Source organism: Colossoma macropomum, unplaced genomic scaffold (assembly GCF_904425465.1).
Source record: "Colossoma macropomum unplaced genomic scaffold, Colossoma_macropomum, whole genome shotgun sequence".
NCBI classification, from domain to species: Eukaryota; Metazoa; Chordata; class Actinopteri; order Characiformes; family Serrasalmidae; genus Colossoma; species Colossoma macropomum.
The window spans coordinates 19,044,051-19,054,229 of NW_023494796.1; the positions used below are offsets into that span (position 1 = coordinate 19,044,051).

General features: G+C 40.2%; 1 protein-coding gene across 4 annotated transcripts in view; it reads right to left on the minus strand.

Annotated features, from left to right (window-relative positions):
• The window catches only part of adgrl3.1 (adhesion G protein-coupled receptor L3.1), a 184,765-nt gene extending 178,366 nt beyond the window's left edge, over nt 1–6,399 (minus strand). For 3 of the 4 annotated variants that reach the window (XM_036583065.1, XM_036583064.1, XM_036583063.1), the window contains exon 1: nt 5,945–6,399. The gene's annotated coding sequence lies outside the window, so the exon portion shown is untranslated. Of the gene's footprint in view, nt 1–5,307; nt 5,386–5,944 lie in introns of those variants that run through there. The other variant, XM_036583062.1, reaches the window with a different exon arrangement.
• Between the last annotated feature and the right edge of the window lie 3,780 nt (nt 6,400–10,179).

Here is a 10,179-nt window from a genome sequence, read left to right on the forward strand (position 1 = left end):
TTTGGAGAGTGATTCAAAATGTTGAATACTAGTAAATTTACATAGAACCTAGAAGTAATTCCATAATGCGTTTAATTGTAATAATACTAATAAATCAAAATTTACAAACATTCTGTTCCATCAGCAAAGCACTTTAAATTTTCTTTTAGACAATTATTTGCCAGTAGTGATGCACTACAGCTATTATTAGGTATCAACAATATTTAATTGTACTGGTAACAAAGTCGGCTTAATAAATTACTGCTTTTGGCTTTATGATTAGAATACGATTTTAACCTAATACACTTTTTTCAAATTCTGTGATTATCTCCTCATGGTCTGTTGACTCTCTGTTCTACGTGTGCGCTGGAAAAAAATCCAGTGTTCATACACATGCCTTATATAATATCTAAATGTTTCTTTTTTCAGTGCATAAAACATTCAAAATTAAAAAACAAAACAAGTGCAATATCTCAAATAAAAACTGTGCTTTACAGTGTCTTGATCTACTGTTCTAGCCAAAAGCTAATACCAGGCATCAACAAACAGTTTCTCCTTGCTTTCAGTTCTAAAATTATATTGAATAAGGATAAAACACTGAACACTGTTCTATACCTATTGAAATGTGAAGGGAATGTTCTAGCACTATCTAATATATAAACTCCAAAAAACAAGTGGAAGTGTGGACTCGTCTGATCACAGCACACATTTCCACTGTCTTTTCGAACCATCTGAAATGAGCTTGGGCCCAGAGAACTTGGCGGCATTTCTGCATAGAAATGATTTATGGCTTTCTCCTTGCATAATGAAGTTTCAAGTTGCATTTGCGAACTGTGTTAAGTGACAATATTTTTCTGAAGTACTCTTCTAAGTCCATGTGGCTATATGTAACACAGTAGCATGACAGTTTCTCATGCAATGCCATCTGAGGGCTCGCACATTCAACAGTGGTTTCTGGCCTTGCCCTACGCAGACTGAGATTTGTCCAGATTCTCTAAATCTTTTTACTATAAGTTGCATAGTAGATGGTGAAAGACCTAATTCTTTTCAAACTCTCACAAAGTTTGGCACAAAGTGGTGAGGCACGACCCGTCACTTGCGAAGACTGAGCCTTTTAAGGATGCTCCTTTTATGTCTAATCATGATACTCTCACCTGTTACCAATTCAGAATGTCTTAAAATGGTATAACTTGAATATTCTATAAACTTTTGACTCTCATTTTGCCTCTGGCCCAACTTTTTTGAGTGCGTTGTGAAAACATTGTGAAAACAAGTAAAAACATTGCAAATCTTTGTACTTTTGTCAATTAAATAAAGGCTCAAGAGAATTAAAAAAATCACAGATTCTTGTTTTTATTGCATTGCAAGAGTGTCTTTTTTCATGACACAGCAGGCATGATGCAGAGTGCTATAACAGTTACCATTTGACTGCATATCAGACAGGTTGGCTATGTATTTCAGAACAACAGCATGATAAATATATATTTTTCAATCCATTCTTTATTGATTCTAGGCATAAATGTATGTCAACGTAAGGTAACAAACTAGCCACAAGCTAACATGCCAGTCACGATACAATACAATACATTATTCCCGTAATGCTTTGATTTGATCATATTCATCATGAGGTGAGGAAAGTGCTTTAAGACATTATGAGTTGAATGCAGCTTGCAGACTGGCACTGATTCGGCAGGCCTCCTCTCTATGGCCTCTAAAAAAATAAACAGTTCCTGATGAAAGCAGAGCCCTGAAAAACATGACCCCACCCTGCGTGTGAACTCTTCCCAAGTGGAGATATATTTTAATACTTGCTTACCCTCAAACCCACATATATAAAGAACTACACAGCAATAAGGCAAACAACCACAATCCACACAAAACAGTTTCTTTTAATGTTACTAGTTCTCACATTAAATCTCACATTATATCATCCAGCCAAACAAATCAGGATCTCACACAATAAACAACAAAAACAAAACAACATTAAAAAAGTACAGCGAGTACTACAGATGAAATGTTGTGTTCCAAAGATGTCACCATGGCTGGGATAGTATTATGCAGTTACATAAAACGTAATGTAAAAAAACCTTGACATCCAAGTTTCTGCTTCTCTAGCCCACCACTAGTGAAGTCCCTAATAAATACCAATTATACAAGAAACACCAAAACTGGTTTCAGACATAAGTGCCTGATTAGTGTAGAGGAGGGGGGAGCAAAGCTTTGGGCACGTACGGAGGAAGTAGGCTTTTGAGGTCAAAGGGGAATTTAGGTGCATGCATGCTGTGCTAACTTGAACTGGACTAATAAAGCCCTTATAGGAAAGTCTGTTCACTAAGCAGCAATCTTAGCAATGCCCTTAGGCAGTTACTTCCAGTCATACAATACCAAGCTCCTATTTTCTTGAACAGGGAGAGTCCTATAAAGCCCAAACTGATAGCTAGGCTAATGTTTCAACTATATTTGAAGTCACTGGTGGTGTTTGGTTTAAATGACAATGTTTAGGATGTTCTAGCTACAATGCGTGCATGTATTTCGACAGCATGCCGGGCTTTTTCCCACACTTCACCAAGAAGGCAATTGGCTATTTTTGTTCAAGGATGGGACTTGCCTTAATAGAGCCGCAACACTAAACATTACAAGCTATTCTATTCATATTTCAGCCAATGAACTGTGCCCCCGTCCTTTATAAAGGCTATTAATTACTAACATTTGCTATTTAATAGTAATAACGTAAAAACGCGTTAATGCTAGCTAGCCATCTAATGTTAGCTAAAAAACTAGAGCAGCTCCTTAACTCACTAGATTAACATTGGCAGGACAATACACTTCGCTGCTAAACATGAAACTACTCTGCATTATACAGTGTAAAAAATCCAGCTTTTAAACTTAAAAAATGTAAGTAACTGGGTTAGCTTGAAATGTTGAGTTCATTGAACTTAAAAGCCTGTTTGGAGTGAAAACCTGTAGCCACAATGGCCCTTTGCAGATGAGATTGGACACCCCTGATGTAAGTTAACAAATGTAAGTTAACTTACTTTTTGAAGTGTAAACCCGGATTTTTACAGTGACAGGCGCCTTGCTTACGCAAAATATGGATTCATATTTTGCAGCAGGGTCTCAGGTCAGCTTAAATGGATCGCTATCACCGCAAATACAGCTCACCAAGTGACATCAATATGACATCATTAGTCAGCAATGCTCTGAATAGGAGCTTCGATATGAACCGGCTCTTTCCAGCCAAAACCCAACAACCTGTTGGGAAAATAACAATCAGGCAACTATAGCTAACACGGGTTGGTAGCCACTACATGTTGCTCAATCACCTATGTAATATGGAAAAAAGTTCTGTGAATATGACAGTAATTTCAATGTTACTAGTAATGTTGCATAATCTGCTTCACCTAGGTGGACCATGGCCTACTATGAGCTGTCTGCTATAAATGACAACCATAAGAGAATAAACAATGTGTTAGCAGGGTAATTCAAAAACAGTGGGTCACTATGAGCTAACATGCAACATCCAAGCAACACTCACCATCAGCTAACAGAAGCAACACTGCAACTGTGTCTCACTTTACCTGCTGACCCACAGTCTGAGTGATGTCTTGAGCTTATCTGGCAAATACAGCTATCACTCTGAACACGAATGGTCAAGAACCTGACACACCTCCACAGTGTTCTGGGTAAACGTTGCCTATTTAGACAGACCCCTAGCCGCTTTCATTACCCTACATATTGCACAAATCCTGAAAATGACAATTATTATAAGTGGCCACACATCAGCATAAACAGATCTCTAACATCACACCCTTCCAGCTCATCAACACGCAGTACTATTCACCATCACTCTGGGTAGAAACTGCCCTTTGACAAAGACCAGCTCTTTGTAGACTAAAGCTATCAAGTGACCAATTGGCTACATGGGAAATAACCATCAAGCACTTGGGTGCACCACAGACATGTCTGTAATACAGCTAAACATGGGTTACTGCATGTTGCTCATCCTGCCGTGTAATTTTTATGTCAGCCTGAAGGTGATGAGAATGTCAATGTAATCAATACGATAGCACAACGGTTTCAAAAAGACGTACAATGATCTTCTGTGTGCATTGTTTGTTCTAAACCAGGAACGTGCAAAGAAACGTTTCACTATGTTAAAGGGCCTTGGTCTTCGGTCCAGGTAGACACCGTATAATGGAGGCTAGCCTGAAGCTAATCTCTCCATTATTCTTCTTCTCTGTGAAGATGACTGTGACACAGATAGGCTGAAATCAGTGGAGCGCGCGCGGGGAGCTAAATGGGTCACCCGCGCGCAGTAAACAATCAGTAAGGCGGGAAAAGGAGATGAGTTTAGTGCTGTTAGCATGCTGCTAACCACCCGGACCCTCAAACAAGCATAACAAACAAACTGACAGTCACGTACGGACGACAGTTCAATACACAAAAGGGGTTCTGTGTGGGAACACGATAATGAAACGGTAGCTATAAAAGGTAGGTTGTCGTTAGCTTGTCAAATCAAGGTCACGAGAATCGTGGCGAATCTGCTGAGAAGATTGTGTTCAGTCGCGTTATAGACGTATGTGAGGCAAACTCGTGGTGGATTTATATTTTGAGTATTGTCTGCTCGTCCTGAAGGATACCATACCAGCATACACCATACACACGCACAGAGAGAGAGAGAGAGAGAGAGAGCTGTCAGCAAGTCGAAACGAGGCGTTGGAAATCTCTTTATATTAAAACTAGGTTGGTGAACGGCTGCCAGTTTTAAAAGAACTGTCACTCGCACATGAACGACACGCCATGACCGTCTTTCCTTCTGATATACAAATTAAGCTTATCATTTCATCATTAGGCGAAGAGCTGTGAGGCAGCGACCTGGCCGCGCACAAACACACACACTCGCTCCGGTTTGTATTCCTGTCTTTGTGGGCTCTGTCCATTGACTTCTGTATCAATGTAGCTACATGCAGCTGTTCCTACTCCTGACCCAACCTCAGCCTTAGCACACAGGAACCAAAAGGACATCTTCTGTCTCTTTTAAGCCAAAATATACAATGAGTTAACATTTTGCCTCGTAAGGACAAGCCAGCTCGCATAACATTTTCATGTTTTCCTCGCGTCCTGGGGACCACTGGCGTTACAAGGATCCCCTATACAAAACATTAAATGAATGAATAACAATGACAAATGACATAACAATTGCAATTTGTTTGCCTACTATTAAGTCTCAAATAAGTTGATGCTCTCAAAGCACACCACTCCACCCACCAGCCTCTATTGTTAAGGTAAATGTTTGTAAGGTTTTTAAATCATCAATAATTAACATACGATGTTGCAGGTTGTGAAGGATCCGCGAGTAAAACTCTTACGCTACCATGGAGGAGATGCATTATGAGTAAGAGGGTGATTAATAAACGTCAGTGCTGTCTGTTGATGGAAGCTCACTGGTGAGGTATGTTGTTAAGAACTTGGGTCTTTCTGCGAATCGTGGGTGTACAGTTGAGTCAGTATCTATACAAGGACCCCAATAAAGATTTTAGGGGGCCCGCGGCACCATGGGCCCAGGTGAGATTGCCCCTCCTGCCCCAAGTACGCCACTGCTGGGGACATTTGGTATCTTGTCCCCGTTAAGAGGTAAATACAAGACATCACACACACACACACACACACACACACACACACACACACACATTGAGCGACGCCCATTAAAACACCGCGCACGACACACGGCGAAGCATCCTGTGTCAAACGGCTCTCACAAACCGAATCACACCGCGCAGTCCGGCCCTTCTGCTGTCGAAGAGTTTGCCTCATACTCGTCGATGTGGAAGCACGCTGGACTCCAAACCCACAGCAGCGGGCTGCGACCGGCCGCTCAAACAGGCAGCAGTTATTGATTTATTTGAAGATTTTAAAGGAGCAGGACCCATAACGTCATCCCCGTTTTCCCCAAAGATGGACTTACCACATCTTCAGAAGACACGGGAACGGATGCGCTCGGCGACCACGGCAAACCTGCAGGATGACCAAAAACCTCAAAACAGTCTTTTTAATCCCCCGTGACAAAGCCGCGGTCTCCGGATTGGGATTGAAACACGGTTCCCCGTCAAAAAAACGAAAACAGCCTCGGTGTCAATAAGATCTCGGCGGTTTGAGTCGGGCTTTATCCCTCACCCGTTCACCGACCGAAGAGGCAGAAACGCGAGGCGCCTTCACGCTAACGGTTTCGAATCCGGATCCCTCGCGTTCAGAAAAAAGCAGATGCGCGCGCGCGTCTCGAGCGCTGCGTCCAGCCGCGGAGCTTCAGCGCGAGGACAGCATCGTTGTGGACGGGCGCGTGGCGCAGGACGAGGGGGGCCGCGAGCTTGACAGCGCGAGAGAGCGCGAGCGAGGGGGAAAAACGACAAGCCAATTTGGACGCGCGGTGATGCTTGATTCAAAGAGGGAGGGTGGGAGAGAGAGAGAAAGAAAGAGGGAGGGGTGTGTTGAGTGGAGACAGAGATGGACTCGAGCGCCCTCGCGCGGCGGAGCTCGCGCAGCAGCGCCTCGCGTCGACCTTGCTTTCACCTGCGTTACATAACCATTCTGGACCTTATAATTATAAGTGACATTCACAAGCGGGATATAACCTCCTGTAATTGTTACAGTCTATTACTTTAGCCTGTCGTGTTTCAAGCATTCAAATAAATTTGACTCACGCGGTGTCCAGCTGAATGAATAAAACACTGAAAGGGACCAGTTATTTTTAAACGCTGATATTAATGGAAGTGACACCGACAGTCAGCACAGCAGAGTTGGTGGAGTAAGCCAAAAACCACCCTTAAGTAAAAAGTGTTGATACTTGAATGAAGTCGAGACAGAGGACAACCTGAACAGGGGTAAAACTATTTTACATTACATTACATTGCATTACATATTCTTAGTGCATCCAGCATCTATCAGCATAGGAACTTTGTTGTGAAACACTTGACCTAAAATAAAATACTAAAGTTTGAAAGGGAGAGGTTTGACCAACAGCAAAGGAGTGTAGGTGTTGCTACCAACACAACTAAATAAATTTTAAAAAAGAAATTGTGAGTTGGAAAATAAATAGTGTAAACATATCTATAAAATTATTATAATTGTATCTATAGGTGAGTAAATGTAGAGAACTAGAATAAATAACTAGAACAAAGTTAATGAATAGACTTTATATTGGCTAGCTCATTTTAAGACCATGGATACTTAAATACGAATATAAGGAGCGTCTGACATGCAGATATGAAAGATGAAGTAGTTTCAGTGTTATCAGCATGGGCATTAAAAAGACTTCCATCTTTTGGATCACCACTACCACAGTCGAACCGTTTAACAGCTGCTGAATGCTACTTGATAAAAATGTGTTTTACACTTGGTTTTAAAAACAGTCACAGATGGAGCATGCCTAATGTCACTTAGAAGGCCATTCCAAAATCTTGGTGCAGTGACAGCAAAAGCACCATCCCCTTTTTTGTTTAACACTGTGGAACAGTTAAAAGTGACTGGGACACAGACCTTAAAGATCTTGAGGGCGCATACATACATATGCAGGTGCATTACTATTCAAGGCTTTAAACACCATCAATGCCATTTTATACTGGATTCTGTAATGCACTGGGAGCCAGTGTAAAGATGCTAAAACTGGAGTAATGTGCTCTCTTTTCTTTATAGCAGTTAACATTTTGGCTGCAGCATTTTGAAATAGTTGTGGATGAGCAAGAGATGCTTCATTAATTCCAAAATACAGTGCATTACAGTAATCCAGTCTAGGTATCACAAAGGCATGAATGACCTTTTCCAGATCTGAAGCTTTAAGAAATGACTTTAATATATTATACTTAGATACGTACCTAATATAATCTACTAAGAATCAGTTTAGGCCAATGTTAACATTTTTGAAAGCAAAGATAGAGTGATAGTGGAACTGTATATCATGTTAGAAACCACTCTTATCAGTATGGAGATGTCTCATCATTGGATAAAGGTGATAAGTCAGAATAATTTTGTGTTATTTGCAGTGACCCTTCCCTCTATCATGCCAGCAAAATGCACACCACAACAGAGCCACTGGATCCCCACGATATAGAGGTTGGCTATTTAGGCCTGGTTGAAACACCACCCAGTTAAGCAGTCTTTGTGATGGAAGTTCCTGCCATCCATGCCTCAATAATGCATCATCTTTCAAAGTCACTTAGATCTTTTACTTATGCTATCCTGATGCAAAATTGAGGTCAGGTGAGCCTGCTTAGCATTTCTTTAAATGACACCAAACATAAAAGGATGGAAATAATTGTCTAATTATATCACGCAGTACACCTGTCCAGGTGTATTTACACTATTTTACATTTCTCCATTCATTTATTCACTCATTTAATTTCCTTGCAGTCACTTTATACATATGCTGTATTTTTCAATTTCTCTAACCTGAGGCAGTTCAAATGACAGCCTTAATAGTTTTACACAATTTTTACATGTTTCCCAATATGGACAATATGAGGCATTTAATAGTATAGTTGTATATATTGGTATGTGATTTGGGCCAAAAGTTGAATCGTTATACAAAATTTAGGTTGAAAATTCAAGGAGAATTAAAATCAGTGAGTTTCTAGGTGGATGGAGGCAAAGAGAAAGAGTAGCATGGTAGGTACATGAGTACTGTCAGTTACACACTTTGCTGGATCTTTCTAATAGTTCAATCTATATGCCAATGTAACGGGTTTTATTTTCTTTCATTACGTTTCCCTCAAAATCTTCATGCCTTCTCCGTTTGCATTTATTTAAATAATAGATTAAATTGGGATATATCTTTTTTTTAATTTAATATATTTTTGTGGGCGTTGCTGTGATGTCATCTGGTGCGTCACACACTCTCTTCAGTCTGGTTAGAGCACTGCTGGAGAGAGGTTGGTGTAGCTTCAGCTCTGAGCTATAAAAGGGTCATCAAATGTTTAATATAGTGTAAAAAGTTATAATACTGGTTTAATATGAAGCGAAATAGCATTAGGGATCTTTATCTGGATGTTTTATAGATAGATTTTGAATATTTCCAATGTATTAGCGAGTAAAAGAGTGAGGAGTATTAGCATGCTTTAGCTGCCTGTAATATGAGAAGCTAACCCCTCCCTCACCTTTTCTGTGATTTTCTGGGTGGCAGAGAGGCTAATGCAAGCAGACACGAGGCTGGGGGCCATTTCTCACCATTTTTCTGTCTTATACATCCAAGTATGATCTTAGTCGCTTCTGTTGTAAAAAAAAAACTTTCATTTTATTCATTTGTTCTTATGTTTTGGAGGCATTTTATATGAAAAATATACATAAAATGCTGGAAACAACAGGGATCTCAGAAAGGTATCTTTGGATAAGTTATATGGCTAGTGAGTAATATTATATAAGTTCATGTGTCCTTCTATTGTATTCCGAGCATGTAGCGAATTGATATATACACGTGTGTGTATGTACATGCTTACTATTTCCATATATAAAAACGTATGATACTAGCAACATTCATACATGTTACTTTTTTTTTTGTATAATATGGTAAATACCATACCTATTGTGAGAGTGATTATTGGTCTGGTATTTTTCTGTTTCTTTGTCTTTTTTTTAATTCTGTCTTCCTTCTTCATGTGTTATATGAGAAAAACCTGAATTGTCAGTGGACAAGATAGTAATTAATTAATCTTAATATTTTTTTTTGTTATATCAGTCTGGTTAGAGCACTGCTGGAGAGAGAGAGGCTAATGCAAGCAGACACGAGGCTGGGAGCCATTTCTCACCATTTTTCTGTCTTATACATCCAGAGCACTCTTCAAATAAATGATCCCCAGAGTTGGTACCAGCATCCAAGCCTCCTGAGTATTTTTGTTCACACAACGCAGAGTAAGAGTGGCTGTGTCTTCCCTCACACAGCCAATGTGGAGAGGACCGGCTACATTGGTGCCGTGACCCGGATCCTTTGGAAGGATCAACGCCAGCTTAACCATCGGGGGGGGTGCAGCATTCTTCATTCATCACCATAGAGACTGGTTTGAAACGTATCTTTAAATATCTTCCTATACTGTCATTTTAAAGAAGAGTTTCAACCCTTCTTCAAAGAAAAATAAAGGAGGGGAAGTTTTTTTTTCATTGAACTGTAGTTGTAGCACACTAGGTGTAACTATGTCATGTACCTTCATGTTGGAA